Here is a 25,373-nt window from a genome sequence, read left to right on the forward strand (position 1 = left end):
GCCACAAGCCATGGATGCTGGCATCCATCAGAGGCTGGAAGAGACAAGAAACAAACCCTCCAGAAAAAGTGTAGTCATGCTGATTTCTGTTGTTTAAGCCATGAAGTTAGTAGTAATTTGCTAAAGCAGCCAAAAGAAACTAACCCAGATGCCTTTTAAACACTTGTCTCATTTGATGTCTTTGCATGATCTTCAAGCTTCTCTGCATCTGCTCAAATATCCCCATTGTAAGTCTCTGGTCCCACATTGGAACAGGGGATTTGCAGGACTGGGTATTCAACTTTTCCTAAAACCCCACACTCTTTTTTTTAAAGCAATTTTATTTATTTATTTATTTATTTTTATTTTTATTAAAATATATTTTATTGTTTTTTTACATAGAGGAAGGGACAGGGATAGAGAGCTAGAAACATTGATGGGAGAGAAACATTGATCAGCTGCCTCTTGCACGCCTCCTACTGGGGATGTGCCCACAACCAAGGTACATGCCCTTGGCCGGAATCGAACCTGGGACCTTTCAGTCCGCAGGCCGACGCTCTATCCACTGAGCCAAACTGGTTAGGGCGAATTTATTTTTATTTTTAAAAATATTTTTATGTATTTCAGAAAGAAAGGAAGAGGAAGAAAGAGATAGAAACATCAATGATGAGAGAGAATCATTGATTGGCTGCCTCTTGCACGGCCCCTACTGGGGGTTGAGCCAGCAACCCAGGCACTTTCCCTTAACCAAAATTGAACCTGGGATCCTTCAGTCCATAGGCCAACACTCTATTCACTGAGCTAAACCAGCTAGGGCAAACCCCCACACTCTAAAGAAGAGCTCCTAAGTCTGTTCTTCTGCTTTATCTACCACCAAGGTGGACTCTGACCCCCACGTTCTGTTTTGAATTGGTGATTAATCACCTGAGCCTGTTATCTCTCTTCAGTGAATCAGTGGTCTCAGCAACCGCCATGTAATTCCATAGTCCTTGTTTTTATTTCCTTTGTGTTGCTTCAGTGCCATGGGTATTGCACTGGTCCAGGCCTCCCATTTCACCAGTATCTCATCACATTCACTGCAGGCACAAATTTTAACTATTGTTTCAGTAAGTGTGGCAGTGCTTCACCTGCCACCAGGAATGGGGCCCCCATTGCCAGCCAACCACGAAAAGATCTCATTCCCAAAGCTCATTGCTGAGTCAGCTGTCTAGGACTACTTAGCGTAGATTTGCCAGAAACACTCTGAAACAGAATAGAAGGCAGAAAGCTTACTGAGGAGGGGTCTCAGGAGATGCACCTGTAAGAACATGAGGGGAAGAACCAAAATGGTGGCATAGGTAAACATCAGTACTTGCTGCCTCTCACAACGACATCAAAATTACAACTAAAAGACAGAACAACTATCATCCAGAACCGCAGGAAAGCTGGCTGAGTGGAAGTATTACAACCAGAGAGGTAAAGAGGAAAGAGCATTGAGACTAGTAGGAGGTGCAGAGGCACGGAACGGGCTGGCACCTGGGTGCACTGCTTTTTTTTTTTTTATTATTATTATTATTTTTTTTTTATTGCTTAAAGTATTACAAAGGGTATTACATATGTATCCATTTTATCCCCCCGCCCTAGACAGTCCCCTAGCCTCCCCTATCACCCAGTGTCTTATGTCCATTGGTTATGCTTATATGCATGCATACAAGTCCTTTAGTTGATCTCTTACCCCACTACCTCCTGCCCCCCAACCCTCCCCGGCCTTCCCGCTGCAGTTTGACAATCTGTTTGAGGCAGCTCTGCCTCTGTATCTATTATTGTTCAAAAGTTTATAATGGTCTCTATTGTCCATGAATGAGTGAGATCATGTGGTATTTTTCCTTTATTGACTGGCTTATTTCACTTAGCATAGTGCTCTCCAGTTCCATCCATGACGTTGCAAATGGTAAGAGTTCCTTCCTTTTTACAGCAGCATAGTATTCCATCGTGTAGATGTACCACAGTTTTCTAATCCATTCATCTACTGATGGGCACTTAGGCTGTTTCCAGATCTTAGCTATGGTGAATTGGGTGCACTGCTTTTTTAATCGGGAGGGAGATACAAGCTCCTACTTGCTCTGAACTCCAGTTCCGGGTGAGACTCTGGGGGACCCAGACACATATGGGGAGAAACTGGACTGTCTGGCATCAGGGCAGGAATGTGAGGGCAGCTTTCTTCCAGACGGAAGTGCTCACAACGGTCATAGTTCCTGTGCTGGGACCTCTCTGGTGCAGGGCTGACTGGTAGACATTGTTGTTTGCTCCACCCTGGTGATTCCCTGAGACCCCACCCCACCCAATTTACAACCCCACCCAAGCTGTGTGCAGCAGCTTTTGCATATGAATGGCCTATCCTTTCTCAGCCTAAAACCTGTCAAATAGGCAGCAACTGGGTCAGGGAGCCCCAAAGCTATCAAAAGAAGGCCCAAAGCTGGCAGCAGCATCCTGCCTTGCTTCACAGCTGGGCACTTCCAAACCTGATACAAAGAGGAGGAATCTGCAGATCTCTCTGTAGCTCCTGCTGGGTGGCCCCAGACTGTGGCTGACTTTGCACCTCCTTGGAGATCCAAGAGCCAGTGCACCCAGTGGTCAGTGTGAGACCATATCAGATTACAACTCTTCACATCCATAAATGACACACTCAAGGGGCAGATTCAGTGAGCACCAAGACCCACTGAAGCAAGTCCTGTCCCATAATGGTGTCTCCTGCACAGCAGCTCTTCCATTGTAGTCACAGCTGGTCCTCACATTCAATTGGTCTGGATGTCAATTCCTGCCAGTGATACCAACAGCAATCAAGACTTAACTACAAGACTGTGCACACAGCCCACAAAGGGGTGTCCACCTCAGGTAAATGGGGAGGCTGAGCCACTGGGCCCTATAGGACACCTACCACACAAGGCCACTATATCAACTCAAGGAGACTTAGCAGCTACCCAATACATAGAAACAAACACAGGGAAGCAGCCAAAATGCAGAGACAAAGAAACATGTCACAAATGAAAGAAATGGAAGAAAGCAAAATACTGGATATAGAGTTCAAAACCACAGTTATAAGGTTACTCAAGAATCTTCGCCGAACCGGTTTGGCTCAGTGGATAGAGCGTCGGCCTGCGGACTAAAGGGTCCCGGGTTCGATTCTGGTCAGGGGCATGTACCTGGGTTGCGGGCACATCCCCAGTAGGAGATGTGCAGGAGGCAGCTGATCGATGTTTCTCTTTCATCGATGTTTCTAACTCTCTATCCCTGACCCTTCCTCTATGTAAAAAATCAATAAAATATATTAAGAAAAAAGAATCTTCTAGAAACCTCTGAGGAATTTAGTGAGACCTTCAAGGATCTTAGTGAGAATGCCAAAAAAAAAAAAAAAAAAGGGAAAGGACCAGTCAGAAATTAAGCATACATTGATTGAAATAAAGAATAATATACAGAGATTCAAGAGAAGACTAGAGGATCCCAAGAATCAAGTCAAAGATTTGAAATATGAGGAAGCAAAAATCACCCAACCAGAAGAGCAAAAAGAAAAAAGAATCCAAAAATATGAAGATAGTGTAAGGAACCTCTGGGACAACTTCAAGTGTACCAACATCCAAATTATGGGGGAGCCAGAAGAAAAGAGAGAGCAAGATATTGAAAACCTATTTGAAGAAATAATGACAGGAAACTTCCCCTACCTGGTGAAAGAAATAGACTTACAAATCCAGGAAGCGCAGAAAACCCCAAACAAGAGGAATCCAAAGAGGACCACACCAAGACAGATCATAATTAAAATGCCAAGGGCTAGAGACAAAGAGAGAATTTTAAAAGCAGCAAGAGAAAAACAGTTAGTAATCTACAAGGGAGTACCCATATGACTGTCAGCTTATTTCTCAACAGAAACTATGCAGGCCAAAAGGGAGTGGCAAGAAATATTCAAAGTGATGAATAGCAAGAACCTACAACCAAGATTACTCTACCCAGCAAAGCTACCATTTAGAATTGAAGGTCAGATAAAGAGCTTCAGACAAGAAAAAGCTAAAGGAATTCATTACCACCAAACAGTATTATATGAAATGCTGAAGGGTATTCTTTAAGAAGAGGAAGAAGAAGAAAAAGGTAAAGATAAAAAATTATGAACAACGAAGTGATAACAAATACATATCTATCAACAAGTGCATCTAAAAATCAAATGAATAAAAAAATCTGATGAACAGAATAAATTGGTGAATGTAATAGAATCAGGGGCATGGAAAGGGAGTGGACTGACAATTCTCAGGATGGGGGAAGGGAGTGTGGGGGGTGCGGGAAGAGAATGGACAAAGATCTTACACCTATGGATGAGGACATTCCGGGGGGGAGGGGGGGAGTGGCGAGGGCCTGGGGTGGGGTGGGAACCAGGTAGAGAGGAGCTATGGGGTGGGGAAGAGGAACATCTGTAATAATCTGAACAATAAAGATTTTTAAAAAAGAACATGAGGAAGGCAGGATTGTGGGGGCAATGTGGTTGCAACAGAGATGTTAGCCCATCTATGGTGAGCTCCGCAGCTGGGATGGCCCTTCAGAGGGGCCTGTGCTTTGGTATCTGTATGTTAGCTAACTACTGGGTAAGGGAAGTGCCCTGGGAGCAGGACTAATTTTGAGGCATTTCCCTTGGTCAATGGTGGGAGCAGAACTAATGTTCCCTGGGGCTGACAGCACTTCCTCCATGAGGGGAGGAGCCCAGAGCCTTCAGCAGCCGCATTCCTAGCAGCTGGGGCATGGTGCGGGTCCTGAACAGGGGGTCAGGGTGGTGCATCACCTGTCTACTACACAGCTCAAGCTTCAGGGTCTTGCCTTTGTGAGGTCTGAGAGGAGGCCTTCTCAGTGTCTTCAGATTGTCATATATTTTTGGAAACAAAATATCTTTTAATTCCATTGCTTAAAATTAGTCCCTAAATTGTGCAAGCTTCAAGCCCCACTAATCCTGGATCTGCCCCTGAAAGGGAAAACCACTCAAACTAATCAATCCGTGCTGAGTAGAGTTCCCACCAAGGCTGCGCTGCTGTAACAAAGAGACCCTCACAACCAGTGAGTTAAAAACCACACAAGTGTAATTCTCTACCTCCTCAGGGGAGTGGCTCAGTTGGAGCCCTGAGGGGAGTGGCTCAGTTGGGGCCCTGAGGGGAGTGGCTCAGTTGGGGCCCTGAGGGGAGTGGCTCAGTTGGGGCCCTGAGGGGAGTGGCTCAGTTGGAGCCCTGAGGGGAGTGGCTCAGTTGGCAGGATGACCCTACTCAGTCAGCCAGGGACCCAGTGTTTTGCTCCACAATCCCCTGGGGCGGGTGTTCTTAATCATTTTCATGCTCTGGACCTCATGCCACCTTGGCAAAGCTTCTCAGAAGAAAAGAAAATATAGAGGGCAAAGGGATCCAATGTTCACTGTAAGGCAGTCATCAAAGTATTTTCAAATGTGATGTAGTAAGGTATGTGCTTCTACATTAATGTGTTAAATAAAAAGTAACTCCTGGCAGCTTTAATGGCTACGGTAACTTACAAGTGGAGATGAGTATAAATGATGTTTTATGATGCCTGCTAGAAAATAACCCAATGTGAACATGTCTGTGATTTCTCCCCATGACAAAGTCCTAAGTTCTGCCAACACAATTGGGGTTTGTTGCCTACATTTGTAGCAGACGTGTGGCAAACCGAATAATGGCTCCCCGAAGATGCTCCTCATCCCTGGAACCTGTGGCCATGGCCCCTGATGTGGCAGAAGAGACTGTGAATGTGACTGAGGGTCCTGAGGTGGGGAGGTTACCCTGGGTTGTCCAGGTGGAGCCGAAGGATTCACAGGGTTCCTTACAAGGGGGAGGCAAGAGGGACGGTGGTGGGGGGAGGGACACTGGAAGCGAGAGACTGGAGATGGGAGCGATGTGAAGAAGGACACAAGCCCAGGAAGGCAGGTGACTTCTAGGAGCTGAAAGTGGCAAGGAAATGGATTCTGCTCTGAAATCTCCAGAAGAAACCAGCCCTGCCAACACCGTGGGTTTAGGATTCTGATCTCCAAAACTGTAGAATATAAGTCTGTGGAGCATTTTCATTTTGTTCTTTTCCTTCGGTGATGTTTCATTTTTATTTTACCATTTTAGTCATTTCTGAGTGTACAGTTTAGTAGTGTTAAGTATATTCTCTTGGACATCCAATCTCCAGAACATTTTCATTTATAAGAATGGAACTAGATACCCATTAAACAGAAATTGCCTGTGCCCCCTCCCCCAGACCCTAGCAACCACCATTCTTCTTCTGTCTCTATGAATTCGCCTACTCTAAGTACCTCAGAGAATCACAGGGTTTTTTTCTTGTCTTTTTGTGACAGACTTATTTCACTTAGCATAATGTCCTAAGATTCATTTATGTTGTAGCATGTGTTAAGAATTTCTTTCCTTTTTTAAAGGTGAATAATTTTCCATTGTTTGGATATTTCACATTTTGTTTATCCAGTCATTAGGTGATGGAAAATTTGTGTTGTTTTAAGTCAATAAATTTGTGGTAATTTGTTACAGAGGCCATAAGAATCTACTGCAGGAAGGAAATGTCAGATTTGGGATAGAGGTTAGTGAAAATAAAGGTTTTTTCCTACCCTTCCGAGTTCACAGGCCCACCCGAATTCTCAGGCCAGGTTAGAGCCCTGCCACGAGCACTGTCCTCATCTGCACTGTGGGGCCTGGCTCTCAGCCGTGCCAGGTTCCAGGTAATGGGGAGGGGAAGGAGCAGGGCTGCCCGCCCCAGGTTTGAAGGTCCAGTTCCTGGTGAGGTTGCAGTCACATGGCCACACCCAGTGTAGAGGATGCAGGAAATGTCATCTTATATTTGGTGGCCCATTTCAGCCTCCATTTCTAGTTCTGAGCAAGGAAGGATGAGAGGGTTTGGGTGGACAAGGCAAAGTCAGCTCCCAGATCCCCTTAAGGGACTCTCCAGGTGGGAGGAGTCAGGTGACGGAGAGTACAGCCAAATTTCCTCAATAAACCTCCGAGACAGGAGGCACTGGGGTTAGGGCTGCCTGCCCTTGGCATGCATCTGCTGTGTAAACCTGGTAAATCTCTTGATCTCTCTGAGCAGCAGCTTTCTCACTTTCAAGGTGGGAGAGAGAACAGTAGTTACCTCAGAGGTGTGAGAATTCACTGCTGTTGTGTGTGGAAAGCCTCCAGGACAGAGAGGTGCCAGTGAGAGAATCTCTTCATTGTACTCACTTTGCCCTGGCTGTTCCCACTGCCTGGGGTGCTGTTCCCCGAGCTGTCCCCAGGTTCCCTCCCTCCCTTCAATCAGATGCCACCTTCCCCAACTATCTTATAGAATGAAACCCCTTCTCTGCATACCTGACTCCATCTCCAGCTTAATTTTTCTCCAAAGCACTTCTTATTAGCTGACACCATCTATCTTTTGTTTATTATTTTGTTATTGTCTGACCCACCTACTGGAATGTCAGCTCCATGAAGGGCAGGAAGGATTTGGGGTTTTGTTCACTGCTGGATTCTTGGTGCCTAGAAGAGTGTTGGCCTATAGTAGTTGCTCAATAATTACATTCTTGAAGCAATGATTGACTGAACAGACAAACATAGGGATGGGTTGGTCACAATCAGTTGGTTGAAGACCTTGCTGTGCCTGAAATCCTGAGCAGACCCTCCATTCCTATTGGTGGCAGGTGGGGAGGGGTAAGGAGATCTGTCCTTTTCTTCACACTCTGCTGGCTCAGCCTTACTGACTTTCTCTTCCCACCAACAGAGGCCCTCACCTCCTGTGGTTTTCCCTCCCCTAAGCAGCTTCCCTCTGGGAGCCTCGAGCCCCTTCATGGAAATGCTTCCTGGGTATCCGCCCACCCCACCCTCCACATTTCAGCAACCTGCAGAGAGATGAGCCTTCCTGCCCCACCGCCCCCTCATTTGGGACCCTATGACCTCTTCTTGTGGGGCTGGATCTGCCCACCCTGAGGACTGTCCCCCTCCTCAGTTTCCCTATCCCAGGCTCCCCTGGTCCCGCCTGCTCCTGGTCTCCCAGCCCCGGTCTGCCCTTGGCTCCGTGCCAACCTCAGCCCCAGGCCTCCTGTCTGTTGCAATGTGGAGCGGAGACAACAATTATATCCTAGACACAGTTGGAGTCAGAGCATCGGGAGACTGAGGCCAGAGATCCGGACAAGACTGAGCCCTCACGGTGGATGCTCTGGAGCCAGAAATGAAGCCGGTGAGGGGCTGTAGGAGGATGAAGGACACCTTCAGGAGCCCCCCACTGACCCTCCAGCTGTGGCTGACCTCTGCCCTTGCTCTCCAGGAAGAGGCCCTCCTGCTGAGGAACCGGAGCTGCGGTTCCCGCCCACTCCCCAGGACCCGGGACCTGAGGCAGCTGCAGGTGAGTTGGGAGACTCAGGCCCAGCCCTGCCCTCACCTGGCCCTGCTCCTCTGGCTCCTTAGGTGGCCCCTTCACCTTCTCCTTCTCACTGTTCTCTGTGTCTTTGCCCTCCCCAGCAGTCCCCCTGACCTCTTCTCCTCACCTGCTCACATTGACCTTCCCTCTCTCCTGTCTCCTGCCCTCACCTGTTCCTCCCTCCGCCCTCCTCACCTGTTCTCTCTCACCTGTCTGTCTCCCTGCTCAGGTGTGGGAGCGCCCTGTGGCCTTGGAGGCTGAGCTGGCCCTGACACTGAAGGTCCTGGAGACCGTGGCTAACTCGACCCTGGGGGACCTCCTGGACCAGCGCCTTCACACGCTGCGCCACATCCACTCCAAGCTTCAGGCCTGTGTGAGTGCTCTGGGCTCCCAGGCTCGTCTGTGGGTTCTGACCATCCGTATGTCCCCGTGTGTCTGAGACCCTGTTCACTCACCACCCTCCTTCACCCACAGGTCCCAGCTGATTCCACAGCAGGCCCCAGGCCCGGGGCCACCTCTGCCAATGGCAGCACTGCCTCTAGGAGGCTGGGAAGAAGGTGAGTGACTGGGGAGGAGAAATCAATGTCTGGGGGCATCTGGGAGTCCAGACTTGCGAGCCATTGACCTGTCCCTTCCTCCTCATAGGAATCCCATGGCTACCTCAAAGCCTCTGTCACTTTCAATCTTTTCCACCACCTCACCCATGACCTGAAATATGTCTCTGATGGAGACCTGTGTGGCTGACCCTGAGAAACACCTGCAACCTGTCCCAGCATCTTAGATTTTATTTATGCACCAATTACCTCCCTTAGATTATTGCCTCCAGATGCTTATTTATTTATGAAGCCCCCCGAAGATGTTTATTTTTGCACTTTCTATACAATGTATGAAAATAAACAACCTGTCTATGACATTGACCCTGTTTGAATCAGTGCATGGCTGCATATGTGGCTGTGGCCCCCTGAGTGTGTGTGTACGAGTGTGGGAGGAGGAAGACAGGGAGTGAACAGGCATCAGGGAGGGTGGGAAAAAGATAGGAGGGGAAGCCCAGCTGGAGTGGCTCAGTGGTTGAGCGTCAACCTATGAACCAGGAGGTCACAGTTCAATTCCCGGTGAGGGCACATGCCTGGGTTTCAGGCTCAATCCCCAGTGTGGGACTTGCAGGAGGCACGTCATATGTCACATATATATATGAGGGAGAGAGGATGTGAAGGATTGAAAAAGGGAGAGAATATGATGGAATGAATGAGGAGTGAAAGGATCACTAAGGATGTTTTTAGCCACAAGTAATGAAAGATATCATTGCAAATGACTTAAATATCACAAACAGTCATTACACCAAGTAATAAGATGTCAGATCAGCAGGACAAGAGCTTCATTATGAACCTAAGGTCAGTATCTGCATTTCAAAGGATATGGTTCATTCACCCAGACCTCCTGTGACCCTAAACCTGGGGGGACTATTGTCAGGGTGGAGATCTGTTGGGAGAAATGTCGCAAAGACAGTTGTCACCAAAATGTCATTTAAGTTCCATTGTGGACATTGTTCTACACCGATACTTGTGTCATCTACAGGTTTATTTATTTATTTTCCAAACTATATGCCTTTATTTCCTTTTCTTGCCGTATCACACTGGCTAGAACTGCAGCTCCATGTTGAGTAAGAATGTTGAGAGAGGACAGCTTTGCCTTCTTCCTGATCATAGGAAAAAAGTATTTATTTTCTTCTCTTAGTGTAATGTTAATTGTAGCTTTTTGGAGATGCTGCTTTTTATCAATTTGAGGAACAAATGCATTTTCTGCATTGATTGTTATAATAATGTGACTTGTCTTTAGTCTGTGTTGGCGGACTATATTGATTAGTTTTCAAATATTAAATCAGCATTGCATTTTGGAATGAAGTCCATTTGGACATGGTGTATACTTCTTTTATTTATTGCTGAGTTCTATGTGTTAATATTTTGTTAAGGATCTTTGTGTCTGTGTTCATTACTTATTTTTGTGTGAGATAATAAATTTACCTCAATTTTAAGCTAGTAGAGTTAGGACTTTCTGTTATTTGCAGCCAAAAACATTATTAGTGATACACCTGGAAATGAAAGGCAATTTTCCCTTGAAGTTGAAGGATTCTGGCTGCATAGGTTGTTCTGCCTCGACCATTACCTGGGGCTGTGATTGGTATGAAGTAGCAAGGTGTCCACATATTCAGTATCCATAGAAGGGGATGAGAAGATGGATAACCGGGGCTGCATTTCAGGGAACCAGGCACTTCTGCCTCACCTCATCTCTGTGATATCACTATTTCTTCAAACCTCTGTTTTTTGAAAGTTTCACTGCAGGTCTTCCAAATCTGCTCTGCTTCCTCATATCCACTTCACCACTACATCCTCTCTGCCTCCAAAGAAATTCCTTTGTCCTCCCCCTCACACAAGCTGCCAGGCAGAGATTCCTCACCATCTACACTGCTCTCCTACCTGTACCCACCTGCCCTTGCTCCCCTGTCAACGTGGATGAGCTGCCTTTCTTCCTAACTAGGGCCAGTGCCTGATCATGGTCCCCATTATGTCATCCCTCCATAAATTACCCCTCTCTTACTCCCTATTTTTCAAAACTTCCTTTCTACAAGTACCTGCCCATTAGCAGTCTCCCCCATTATACCATCCCTTTCTTAATCCATGCTCTTTTCTCCTGCTACTACTTCTCCATCTCTCCTTTCCACTGGCTCCACTTCCTTACCCACTCCAGTCTCCACAGCCCTGGCAGCTGGTTTCTGCTCCTAGAGCTCCACTCAACACCAACAATCTCTTCATAGCTAAATCCTGTGACTGCTTTTCCAGTTCTTACCCCAGGAGGCCTCTCAGCAGCATCTAACCCATTCCTCATCAACTCCTTCTTGTAGCTGTCTCTCACGTTGATTTATGTGACATTACACTCTTCTTGTCTTTCTTTAACTTCTAGCTGCTGCTTCTCAGTCACATTTTCTGGTTCTTTCTTCTTCCCACCCGTTAAGTACTAGAGCTTCTCAGGGTTCTGTCCTGAACTCTTGTTTCTCTTCCCTGTTTACTTCTCTCTGGGGTCATCTCAGACTCCCTGGGGATAACCTGGAGCTGGAGACCAGCCACCTTCTCGATGATTACCCTTGTATCAGTCCACTTACATTGGATTATGCTATAGTAACAAATAGCCCTTAAATTTCAGTGGCTTATAACAACAAAGGGCTGTTGCTCAATCATGTGATGACCATCTTGGGTAGGCCGAGTCTCAGCTCCTCATGAGATCCAAGATGAAGGTGCAGCTCTTGGATATTTCTGGTCTTAGAGTAGAAATAAGAGCATTGAAAACAGTGGACTGTTCACTGGCCCTCACTCTGCTAAGAAATTATATGCACTACTTGTCCTCCCACCCCCATTTCATTGGCCTAAGCAAGTGATATAACCAAGCCTGAGGTCAACAGAACAAAGATTTGGATTCCTCACTTCTGAAGGAAAGAGGATATCTAGAAAGATAAGGTTGTTGAACACATCCTAAATTCATATCTTCAACTCTGATTTTAAAGACAAGGACAAATTAGCTTCATGATTGTTCATACAAACCAACTCAAGTTCAGATCCAAATTGGACCACCTAACCAGCCAATAGCAACAAAGACTCTGACCTTAAAGGGTTCTTTGCCATCCTCTGAATAGTGATTTGTATATAGGGACTAGCTAGTGGAAACCCCAAGAAAAGAGCTAGTCTACAGGGCAGAGAAGGCTGCACCGGTGGGATGATGCTCTCCATGGTCTTGAACATCATTGTCTGCTAGACTAGAGCAGGGTGGTTTCTTCCACCCCTGGGACTTTGGTGGATGCCTGCTAATTCCAGCACTTGTAGATTTTTGAAAAATGAAATGTTGTCACATCACATATGGTTTTAAAACAAATAGAGCTATTCTACTGTGTATGAAATGCGTTTTATCAGGGATTTTTTCCTTAAATAATGGAAAATCCCAACTCAACTTGCTTAAGCCAGGAATTTATCATCTCAACAAGAAGCCTAAGGGTGAGATAGATCAGAAGTTGGCTAATTTAGGAAATCACATTAATGCTATCAATAATCCAGATTCTTCCCATTTTTCAACCTGGCCATTCTCAGCATTTCAGTCTCCTCCTCAAGTTAGATCTCCTCATGGTCACAAGGTGGCTACCAGAGTTCCAGACATTGCATCCTCTTGGCAATGTCCAGAGAAAGAAAAGAGACAACATCTTACCATGTGTTGTTGTTTTTTTTTTCACTGAGGAAAATATTCCCCAGAAGACCCCTAGAAAACAGCCCAGACTAACATCCCATTAAAAATTGCAACCCCCTGTGTGTCCTCATATCCCTTACTCTGCTCTACTTTTCCCCCATAGTACATATCACCTTCTATATCAAATTTGCTTATTGATTATGTTGTTGTTTGTTATCTCTCTCTCCTTTCTCCCCCCCCCTCTCCCCCCCCCTCCATCAGGACAGGGATTCTTGTCTGTTACCTCTAGATTCCCAGCACCCAAAACAGTGCCTGGCACATGGTAGATGCTCACTCAATATTTATTGAAAAAAATGAATGACCATCATATAATACAAATAAAAATATATTTTAAAAAATAAAAATAATGTTATTGATTTCAGAGAAGAAGGGAGAGAGAGACACAGAAACGTCAATGATGAGAGAGAATCATTGATCGGCTACCTCCTACACACCTCACACTGGGGATAGAGCCTGCAACCAGGCATATGACCTGACAGAGAATTGAATTATGACCTCCTGGTTCATAGGTTGATGCTAAACCACTAAGCCATGCTGGCTGGGCAGACATTCTCCTTTCTAAGCCAAACTCCTCTACTTGGACCCTGAATCCCACCCCTTCCTCACTCAACAACACCCTTTACAATTTATCCCCCTTAGCCTGCATCATCAGTTTTTCTCTGTGTATTTTTATAATTTCTGTTAAAGAAATTATATCTCATCTCTACATCCCCCTCCAGCTACTATCTCATTTCTCTGCCTCCCTGTATTAGTCAAGTTTCTCCAGAGAAACAGAACCAACAGGAGATATATCTATATCTATTTACCTATCTATGAGGGGAGGGAGGGAGGGAGGGAGGAAGGGAGAGAGAGGGAGAGGGAGAGAGAGAGAGAGAGAGAGAGAGAGAGAGAGAGAGAGAGAGAGAGAGATCGAGAGAGAGAGAGAGATTATGATGAATTGGCTCACACAATTGTGGAGACTAAGTTCCAAGACCTTCAGTTAGCAAGCTGGAGGCCAGGAGAGCCAATGTGTAGTTCCAGTCTAAATTCAAAGGCCCGAGAACCAGGGGATCCCATGGTGTATGTACCAGTCCAAAGCCAGGAGGCTTAAGATCAAAAAAGGCAACGTTTCAGTTCTAGTGCAAAGACTATACAAGACTGATGGCCCAGCTCAAAGTTGTCAGACAGGTGGCGTTCTCTCTTTTCTCTCTTTTTCTTCTTTCAGGTCATCAAGTATATGCTGAATCTGACCATTTTTCACTTTGTCCACTGCCCCCACTGGTCGTGTCCACCCCCTCCCACCTGGACCATGGCAGCAGCCTCATCCCTGAGCTCCCACTCTTGGCCCCAACCCACCAGTCTGTTCCACACATGCAGCCAGAGGGACCCTGTGAACATGTGAGTCAGGTCAGGTCTCTCTCCTGCTCAGAGACCTCTCCTGGCTCCGTCACACTCAGGGTAAAGGACGAAGTCCTTATATAAACTCCCTCTGTGACCGCTCTGACTCCATCTCTTCCCCTTTCCTCCCACCTCTCCACTCTAACCACACAAACTCCTTGCCATTCCTCCAATATGCCTTTGCACTGGCTGTTTCCTCTGCTTGGAGTGCTCTCCCCCCAGTATCACCATAACTCCCTCCTTCCTCTCCTCAAGTCTTGGCTCAAACAGTTCTTCTTTTTGTAAAATATATTTTTTGTTGATTTCAGAGAGGAAGGGAGAGGGAGAGGGAGAGGGAGAGGAAGATAGAAACATCAATGATGAGAGAGGGCCATCGATCGGCTGCTTCCCGCACTCCTCCCACTGGAGATTGAGCCCACAACCTGGGCATGTGCCCTGACCAGGAATCGAACTGTGACCTCCAGGTTTATAGGTCAATGCTCAACCAATGAGCCACGATGGCCAGGCAAATGTTTCTTCTTGAGACACCTCTGACCACTGCATTCAAAATTGCTCTTACCCTTGCCCAGCTGACGTGGCTCAGTGGTTGAGCATTGACCTAAAAACCAGAAGGTCACAGTTCGATTCCCGGTCAGGGCACATGCCCAGGTTGAGGGCTCAATCCCCAGTGTGGGGCGTGCAGGAGGCAGCCAACCAATGATTCTCTCTCATTATTGGTGTTTCTATCTCTCCCTCCCTCCCCCTTCCTCTCTGAAGTCAATAAAAATATCTTTTAAAAATAAAAATTGCTCCTACTTTACGCCATTCTCCTTGTCTGCCTCACTGCTCTCCACAGCATGCACTGCTATGTGGCATTTATTTTGTTTATTGCCTGTCTTCCCAACTGGAATGTAACCTCTATTATGGCAATGTTTTTTATGTATTACTAGAGGCTTGGTGCATGAATTTGTGCGCAGGTGGGGTCCCTCAGCCTGGCCAGTGATCGGGGCCAATTGGGGCCAATCAGGGCCAATCAGGGCTGCAGGAGGTTGGGGGGGGGGGAGGGGGAGGGAGGCTGTGGCAGGTTGGCCAGCTGCTGGAGGTTGGCTATGGGAGTGCACTGACCACTAGGAGGCAGCTCCTGCATTGAGCGTCTGCCCCCTGGTGGTCAGTGCGCATCATAGCGACCAGTGGACTGGTTGTTCGGCCACTTGGTTGCTTAGGCTTTGATATATATAGATGTAAAGTTTGCGTTTCACCCTGCACAATGTCAGTGGTATTACATCACTCCTGGGCCAAAGCTTTCAACGCCAGTGCAGGCTTCACTTACTTTTTCCCATGACCACAGCCAGACAAGGATCCATGTTTTGGCTGCTCTGTCAACCTGACCTAGGACAAGGACAAGCAGAACCCAAAACTGACCTGTGATGAGCATGTGCGGGGAGAAAGAAATAAGCCCCTGCAGGTTTATTTGTTACTGCAGCAAAACACAGTCTGTTTTAACTGACAGGCTCATTGTCACCATCCATTTGTGTCTGTGAAAATTAAATGAGAATATGTGTTCTCTGCCTTTGGCAGAGAATCAAGCACATAGAAGGGGCTCAAAAGGTGGTAGCTGACCCTGGCATTCTTTTTATTATTGTCATGGTCATTATTTTTAGTACTACTACTTTTTAAAGCAAATATGGTATGATTCTAGTTACATGAGTTATCTAAAATACTCAAAATTTATAGAAACAGAAAGTAGAAGGGTAATTACCAGGGTCTGGGGGAGGGGAGAATGGGGCATTGTTTAAAATGGAGTTTGTATAGTGTTGTTTTAATATTTTTGTTGATGTTAATCCTCACCTGAGGATATTTTCCACTGATGTTTCAGAGAGAGAGTGGAAAAGAGGGAGGGAGGGAGAGAGAGAGAGAGGAAGAGAGAAACATTGATATGAGAGAAACATCAACTGGTCCTACATGCACTCTGACTGACCATGGCAGGGAACAACCTGCAACCCAGGTACATGTCCTTGATTAGGAATGGAACCAGTGACCCTTCGGTCTGCAGGCCAATGCTCCAACCACTGACCCATGCCAGACAGGAATGTTTTTCTTTTTTTAAAAAAATTAAATCTTTATTGTTGAAAGTATTACATATGTCTCCTTCCCTCCCCCCCGCCCCATTGACCCTTTCTAGGCCACACCCATCCCCAACCACAGGCCTTCATCCCCCTATTGTCTGTGTCCATAGGTTATGCATATACGCATACATGTTCTTTGGTTGATCTCTTCCCTCCCACCCACTCTCCCCTGCCTTCCCTCTGAAGTTCTACAGTCTGTTCTATGCTTCTACATCTCTGGATCTATTTTGTTCATCAGTTTATTTTGTTCATTAGATTCCACATATGAGTGAGATCATGTGATACTTTTCTTTCTCTGACTGGCTTATTTCACTTAGCACAATACTCTCGAGGTCCCTCCATGCTGTCACAAAGGGTAAGAGATCCTTCTTTTTTACTGCTGCATAGTATTCCATGGTGTAAATGTACCACAGCTTTTTTTATCCACTTGTCTGCTGATGGGCACTTGGGCTGTTTCCAAATCTTAGCTATTGTAAATTGTGCTGCTATGAACATAGGGGTGCATATATTATTTCTTATTGGTGTTTTGGGTTTCTTAGAATATATTCATAGAAGTGGAATCACTGGGTCAAATGGTGTCCATATTTATTTTTTTCAGGAAACTCCATACTGTTTTCCATAATGGCTGCACCAGTCTGCATTCCCATCAGTAGTGCACTAGGGTTCCCTTTTCTTCACATCTTCACCAGCACTTGTTGTTTGTTGATTCGTTGATGGTAGCCATTCTGAAAGGTGTGAGGTGAAACCTTATTCACATTTTGATTTGCATCTCTCTGATGATCGGTGACTTAGAGCATTTTTTCATATGTCTCTTGGCTATCTGTATGTCCACTTTGGAGAAGTGTCTATTTAGGTCCTTTGCCCATTTTTAAATTGGATTGTTTGTCTTCCTTTTGTTAAGTTGTATGAGTTCCTTATATATTTTGGATATTAAACCTTTATCAGATGTACCATTGCCAAATATATTCTCCCATACACTGGGCTCCCTTTATGTTTTGTTGATGGTTTCTTTTGCTGTGCAGAAGCTTTTTATTTTGATGTAGTCCCATTTGTTTATTTTCTCCTTAGTTTCTTTTGCCCTAGGAGGGAATGACTCAGCATGGGAAACCAGGGTGACTGCCCTCCAAGCTCCTACTGCAGAGCCCCCAACCCTGGACTCTCCTCACACAGCTCCAGTCCACTTGGCCCTCTATCTGCTGGAGCCCAAGGTGAGTGGCTGCACATGAAATGTTGTGTGTTGGCCCTATAAGAGGGTGCCTGCATTTCCAGCTGCCTCTCGCTAGCAGACAGCAACCCTGCTGCTTTTCACAGCCAGTGGACACCTTTCTCAGTTCTGGTGCTCTGGGATGGGAAGCCCAGCTTGGGGTTTAAACCCCAGAGTTCTTAGTGGGAACCTCCATAGCTGAGATATCCCTCCAAACCTTCAGCTGCTGTGGGAGCCTAGCCACCCCTTTCATATCTCCACACTTCCTACCAGTGTCTATGTGGTCTCCACTTTCCATCCTTGGTTATCAGTGTTCTCTTCTGCTAGTTGATTCTTCAGGGTTGTTTGTCTATATTTTAGGTGTATTTCCAGTTTGGTCCTGGTAACATGTCAGTGTAGCTTCCACTTACTCCACTTCCATTTTTAATCTCCTGTTTTTCTCTTTAATTAAAAATATTTTTAAACATCCTACTCTTTTAATCACCACTTAGCAAGGCATCCAATCAAATATGGCAACATTTTCTGGGTGATCTAGCCTATATATAGCAGCAGAAGACTGAATATGGACTATTAAACCTAAATTAACTCAGGGTACTTTATGTTTTCCTCATTTTATTTCAAGAGATAAGTTGTGCCTTAATATAATATGAATTATCTGGTGATCTTGTTAAACTTCCAACTTGAGTTCAATAGTTCTACATGGCACCTGAGATCTGCATTTTGTAACAAGCTCCAGGTGATGCATAGCTGCCTATGCATAGACCACATTGTGAGAAGCAAGGCTTTACACGTAGTCTGTAAACTATAAAGGTGGCTTAAAGTTCCTACAAAACACTCTGTGGTTACTCTTACTACTACTACATTTGAGTGAATTGACACCAGTCAATCTAATCCATCCCTTGCCTCCTGGAAGTTCCCTCCCCCAGTTCCCCATTTGTTAATATATAATCAACATATCCTATATAATAAAACCCTAATATGCAAATCAACCAAACAGTGGAACAACCAGTCACTATGACACACACTGACCACTAGGGGGCAGATGCTCAACGCAGGAGCTGCCCCCAGCCCGCAGGCTCCAGGTCAGCCAAGGCGGGTGCCAGCAGGGCCCCCCTCCCCCATTGCCCTGCCGGTCACCCCACAGAGGGAGGCAACCAGTGGTAGCAGCAGGGGGTGGGGTCGGCAAGCAGGCGGCACCAGGCTGGCCAAGGTGATTAAAGAGAAAAACAGTCATCCCACCAGTCACCCTACAGGTCGACCCTGATTGCTGGCCAGGCCTAGGGACCCTACCCGTGCACAAATTTTGTGCACTGGTCCTCTAGCAACATTATATTAGTTCAGGAGTATAAAATAATGATTTAATATTTGGATATATTACAAAACGATTGCCAAGTAAGTGTAGTTCATATCCATCACCATACACAGTTACAAATTTTTTCTTGTGATGAAGACTTTTAGAATCTACTCTCTTATCAATTTTCAAATATACAATACAGTATTATTAACTATAGTCACCATGCTGTACATTACATTCCCATGATTTATTTATTTTATAACTGGAAGTTTGTACCTTTTGACCCCCTTTACTCATTTTACCTACCCCCTATGCCCCTGCCTCTGGTAGCCACCAATCTGTTCTCCGTATCTATGAGCTTGATTTTTGTTGTTGTTGCTCCTTTGCCTTTGTTTTTCTTTTTATCATCCTCCTCCTTATTTTTTAAAAAATATTTATTGTTGAGAGTATTACAGATGTCCCCCTTCCCCTCCCCCAATTAACCCACTCCACCCAGTCCTCACCCCGCTCCAGGCCTTCACCACTCTATTGTTTGTGTCCATAGGTAATACATATATGCATATACTCTTTAGTTAATCTCTTTTCGACACACACACACACACACACACACACACACACACACACTCCTTCCCTCTGAGATTTATCAGTCTGTTCCATGTTTCCATGCCTCTGTTTCTATGTTATTGACCAGTTTGTTTTGTTCATTAGTTTCCTTGTTCATTTATTTTGATTTTTAGATTCAATTGTTAATGGCTATGTATTTATTGCCAGTTTATTGTTCATATTTTTATCCCTCCTCCTCCTCCTCCTCCTCCTCCTCCTCCTCCTCCTCCTCCTCCTCCTCCTCCTTCTTCTTCTTCTTCTTCTTCTTCTTCTTCTTCTTCTTCTTCTTCTTCTTCTTCTTCTTCTTCAATACCCTTCAACATTTCATGTAATACTGGTTTAGTGGTGGTGAACTCCTTTAGCTTTTTCTTGTCTACGAAGCTCTTTATCTGACCTTCAATTCTAAATGATAGCTTTGCTGGGTAGAGTAATCTTGGTTGTAGGTCCTTGCTATTCATCACTTTGAATATTTCTTGCCACTCCTTTCTGGCCTGCATAGTTTCTGTTGAGAAATCAACTGACAGTCGTATGGGTACTCCCTTGTAGGTAACTAACTGCTTTTCTCTTGCTACTTTTAAGATTCTCTCTTTGTCTTTAGCCATTGGCATTTTAATTATGATGTGTCTTGGTGTGGATCTCTTTGTGTTCCTCTTGTTTGGGACTCTCTGCACTTCCTGGACTTGTAAGTGTATTTCTTTCACCAGGTAGGGGAAGCTTTTTGTCATTATTTCTTCAAATAAGTTTTCAATAGCTTGTCTCTCTCTTTTCCTTCTGGCACCCCCATAATGTGAATATTGGTACACTTGAAGTTGTCCCAGAGGCTCCTTACACTATCTTTATATTTTTGGATCCTTTTTTCTTTTTGCTCTCCTGGTTGGGTGTTTTTTTGCTTCCTCATATTCCAAATCGCTGATTTGATTCTCAGCATTCACTACTGTTGAATTCCTATAAATTATTCCTCATTTTAGTTAGTGTATCCTTCATTTCTGACTGGTCCTTTTTCATGTCTTTGATGTTCTCACTAATTTCCTTGAAATTCTCACTAAGATTCTTGAAATTCTCATTAAGTCTCTTGAAGCTCTCATCAAGATCCTTAAGCATCCTTATAACCACTGCTTTGAACTCTTTATCTAGCAGTTTTCTTGCTCCATTTCATTTAGTTATTTTTCTGGAGATTTCTTCTGTTCTTTCATTTGTGACATGTCTTTCTTTGCCTCTGCATTTTGGCTGCTTCCCTGTGTTTGATTCTATGTATTAGTAGAGCTGCTATGTCTCCTGGAATTAGTAGAGTGGCCTTATTCAGTAGGTGTCCTATACGGCCCAATACCTCAGCCTTTCCAGTCACCTAGGTGCGCCACATGTGTGGATGTGGCTGTGTGCACTGTCCTATCCTGTTGTAATTGAGCCTTGATTGCTGTTAGTGTCACTGGGAGGAATTGACCCCCAGGTCAATTGGCTGTGAGAACCACCTGTGACTACAGTGAAAGAACTGCTGTGCAGAAGATACCCCTATGGAGCAGGACTTACTTCAGTGGGGCTTTGGTGTTCACTGAGTCTGCCCTTTGAGTGTGTCACTCGTGGATGTGTAGGGTTGTAATCTTGCATGGTCTAAAGCTGTCCACTGGGTGCATTGGCTCTGGGGCCACCCTGGAGGTACAAAGTCAGCCACTGCCTATACCCTGCCTGAGGCCACACATCAGGAGCTACAGAGCGATCTGAAAATGGCTGCTACTTGTGTTGGGCTTGGGGGTGCTCAGGAGAGGCAAAGCTGTGAAACAAAGCAGGCTGCTGCTAGTGCCAGGTCTGGAGCCTCTTACTGAGAGGAATGGGGAATACTGATGCCAGATGCTGCTTGTTTGGGAGATTTTAGGAAAGTCTGAAGCCTGAGCCAGGAAAGGCATTCATATGGAAAAGCTGCTGAAAACAGCTTGGGTGGAACTGAAAATTGGGTGGGGTGAGATCCCAGAGTATCACCAAGGTGGAGTGAACAGTATAAGCCAGTGATGGCGAACCTATGACACGCGTGTCAGAGGTGACACACAAACTCATTTTTTTGGTTGATTTTTCTTTGTTAAATGGCATTTAAACATATAGAATAAATATCAAAAATATAAGTCTTTGTTTTATTATGATTGCAAATATCAAAAAATTTCTATATGTGACATGGCACCAGAGTTAAGTTGGGGTTTTTCAAAATGCTGACATGCTGAGCTCAAAAGGTTCGCCATCACTGGTATAAGCCAAGCCGATGGAAACTCGGATATGGCTCCTGCCAGTCCGAGGCCCAAGCTCCTTCTGTATTGTTAATCCTTTATCAATATGTGGCTTCTTCAGAGTCCAGGATGCTTGCGTGAGCCCTCACATCTGCATCTCAGACAACAGGTGAAAAATGGGAGGGAGGAGTGTAAAAATGGAACACCTTACCCTTTAAGAGCCCTTCCCAGAAGTGCCACATGATACTGCTGTCTCTATTGTGCTGTCAGAACTTAGATACAGGTGGGCACATAATGCCACAAAGTAGCCACATGCCTGGCAAAAAAAAAATCAAGTTTCTTATTACTCAAGGAAAAACAGATCCTGGGGTATTTTCACAAAGTTTGGATGAGAGAAATGACAGGTTGAGGACTGACAGAGAACCAGATAGGCCCCAGCTATCCAGGGGAAAAGGAAATCCAGCCTTTCCACACCTGGGTGCAGTAGAGAGAAAGTTGGCAGTGGTAAGCTGGTAATGGCCTTCAAAGACATCCAGGTCCTAGTCCTGGAACCTGTGAATGTTCCCTTACATGTCAAAAGGGACGCTGCAGATGTGATTGAGTTAAGGATTTTAAGATGGGGAGATTATCCTGTATTATCTGAATGAACCCTACATAACAGGGAGGCAGAAGGACATTTGAATTCAGAGGAGACGGAGATGTGATGATGGAAGCAGAGGCTGGAGGGATGCTCTTTGAAGACAGAGGAAGGGGCCACAAACCCAGGAATACAGGAGGCCACCAGAAGCTGAAAAAGGCAAGGGCACTGAATCTTCCCGATTCCTCCATAAGGAATCAGTCCTGCTGACACCTGGATTGTAGTCCTTGATGACTCTTTTGGGTTTCTGACCTTCAGACAATAAGAGAATACATTTGTGTTATTGTAAGCCACTGTGTGGTAATTTGTTCCAGCAGTCGCAGGAAATGAATATAGTGACTTTGCTCTAAAACTTCTCATGTTCCCTAGCAGATGGAACTGGGGTGGGAGATTTCCCTGAGAAATTGGGTGTTGGCTGAAGTCTTCCAAGAAACCAAGGTGATTATGAATTAAGCAATTTCACTTCTGGGTATTTACCCAAAGAAAAGGAAAACAGTAACTCAAAAAGATATCTGTACCTGCATGTTTATTGCAGCATTATTTACAACTAGTAGCCCAGTGCACAAAATTCATGCACATTAAAAGGGAATTAATTGTCCTAACCGGTTTGGCTCAGTGGATAGAGCATCGGCCTGCGGACTCAAGGGTCCCAGGTTCGATTCCGGTCAAGGGCATGTACCTTGGTTGCAGTCACATCCCCAGTGGGGAGTGTGCAGAAGGCAGCCGATCGATGTTTCTCTCTCATCAATGTTTCTAACTCTCTATCCCTCTCCTGTCCTCTCTGTAAAAAATCAATAAAATATATATATATTTTTAAAAGGAATTAATTAGCAGAGATATTTTAATATTGCTATTTGCCCTTTCTCTATAATAGAAGTGTGAGAGATGAAAGGAAATTAGTAAAATGTATATGAAAATAATATATAAATTTATTAATAAATAAACAGTAACAAAAGGATATAACAACAGAGGCATGATATAAAAATGACAAAAAACATGATATAAAAACAACAGTGATGCAAACAATGACTGATAAAGTGATTAAACTTATTCTAATATCTCCCTGTACACCACATTAAGAGTGAAAACACTTTCAGAGTGCTTGACTAATTTCCCTTGTGCTCTTCAAACAAGAGCATGTGCTCATCACATGCTCTTCAAACTCGAGAGAAAGCAACATATAACTGACCATGTGCAAAAACGGGTTCAGGTAGGAATATGCCTACTTTGTCTAGAGTTTGTCCTTGTGATTTATTAATAGTCATAAAAAATGCTGGCATCACAGGAAATTGTCATTGAATCAATTTAAATGGGAGGCCAGTGTCAGATGGGGACAAATTAATTCTTGGAATCAGAACAGCCTCTCCCTCTGCAGATCCTGTTAATACTTCAGCTTTGATAACGTTAGGTCATAATCTTTTGATAATAAATCTGGTACCATTACAAAGACCCCATTTACTATTGAGATTTCTCAATAGCATGATGATTGCACCCACTTTCAATTTTAATTTATGACACGGCATTCCCAAAGGAGTAATACTATTAAGAAATTCGATGGGAAAATTTTTCTTTTCATTGTCATCTGTGGAATCAATGGAATCATCACTCAAATATGTGTGAAAATCTCCATTGAATATATCCAAATTTTCTTCATTTAATTTTTGAACATGCTCATTTTTTGGACAAAGAATTGCACGTTTAGATATATTTTTTAATATTATCTATAGCAGTGGTTCTCAACCTTGGCTGCACATTAGAATTACTTGGGAATCTTTTTAAAATCTTGATTCCTGGGCCTCATCCTCCAGAAATTATTTATTTGTTATGGGCTGGGGCCATAACATTAGTAACAAAGAAACAGACTTAAAACTTTATTATGGGGAGCCGCTACAGTGTTTTGGACAGGTTCAAGCCTTGGACTGATGAGAGGGCACAGTCCTCTCATTGACACATGCAAGTCCCAGCCAACAGCTGTAGTTGTAAGCTTGAACCTATGGTTGGAACACGTGGCCCTATGTGCCTGAGTGATGTGGGCTTGATAGAGTTCAGGTGCATGTAGTTGAGTAGGATTGAAACCCGGGAGAATGTTGTGAACATCTTGGTCACGCCCTTACTTTGCCTCGTAGCATCTGCTATAAAATAAAGGCATGGCTGTGGGCGTGGTTGCTGTCTCTCAGAGAAGCGGCATCCCACCGAGACCTGGCTTTCATTCTCTTGTCTGTCTTTTCTAAGCCTTTCAGCCGCCCTCACTCAGGTTCACCCTTGTCTGTGCTGGCGCAGCACACTTTATAAAGATATGCCTCCACGCTCCCAGGGAGGGTTCCTGCCTCAAACCCCGCCCTTACAGGAAACAGCTCCGGGAAACAGCTTGGGGGAGGGCGCAGCCGTTGCCAAGACAACCCCTGCAGGACTGACTTCCTTCCGCTAGGTCACGGTTCTGGTTGTGATGAACACCACCCAGGGTTTTTATATAAGTAGACAGCCAAGATATGGAAACAACCCACATTGTTTATCAGTGGATGAATGGATAAAGAAGATGTGGTACATATATTCAATGGAGTACCATTCATCCATAAAAAAAAGAATTAAATCTTGCTATTTATGACAATATAAGTGAAAGTTGGGGGACTTATGCTAAATGACATAAGTCAGGAAGAGAAAGGAAAATACTGTATGATTTCACTTATATGTGGAATTTTGAAAAACAAAGATAGGAGAGAACCAAGATGGCAGCATAGCTAAATGCCAGTACTTGCTGCCTCTCACAACCACATTAAAATTACAATTAAAATACAGAACAACCATCATTCAAAACCACCTAAACTTGGGCTAAATGGAAGTCCTACAACCTGAGAAATAAGGAAGAAAGCACATTGAGACTGGTGGTGGTGATGGTGGGGGATGACATAGAGATGCAGAATGGGCTAGTCTGACAACCACATGTAGATTTTTTTAATTGGGAGGGAGATCATCTCTGTGGAGGCTTCCCATGAGGAGTAAGGGGTCCCAGCCCCACACCAGACCCCTCAGTATAGGGTTCCAGTGCTAGGAAGAGAAGTCCTTATAACTTTGGGCTGTAAAAACCAGCCAGGATTGTGGCTAGGTGACACAGGGGCTGCAGGAGTCCCAGGCAGTTCCTCTTAAAGGGCTGGCACATGGACTTACTCAGACTTGCTCCCTCTGAGCTCCAGCCTTGGGGCAGCAGCTCAAGAGGCAGCGAGTACCAGCATTTACCTACTTGCCATCTTGGTTCTCTCCTGTCTTTGTTTTTTAAATT

General features: G+C 44.8%; 1 pseudogene; it reads left to right on the forward strand.

Moving 5' to 3' along the window:
- The first annotated feature begins 5,670 nt into the window (after positions 1–5,670).
- On the forward strand, positions 5,671–9,120 carry LOC132217350 (interferon lambda-1-like; annotated as a pseudogene).
- Positions 9,121–25,373: the final 16,253 nt, after the last annotated feature.

Source organism: Myotis daubentonii, chromosome 15 (genome assembly GCF_963259705.1).
Source record: "Myotis daubentonii chromosome 15, mMyoDau2.1, whole genome shotgun sequence".
NCBI classification, from domain to species: domain Eukaryota; kingdom Metazoa; phylum Chordata; class Mammalia; order Chiroptera; family Vespertilionidae; genus Myotis; species Myotis daubentonii.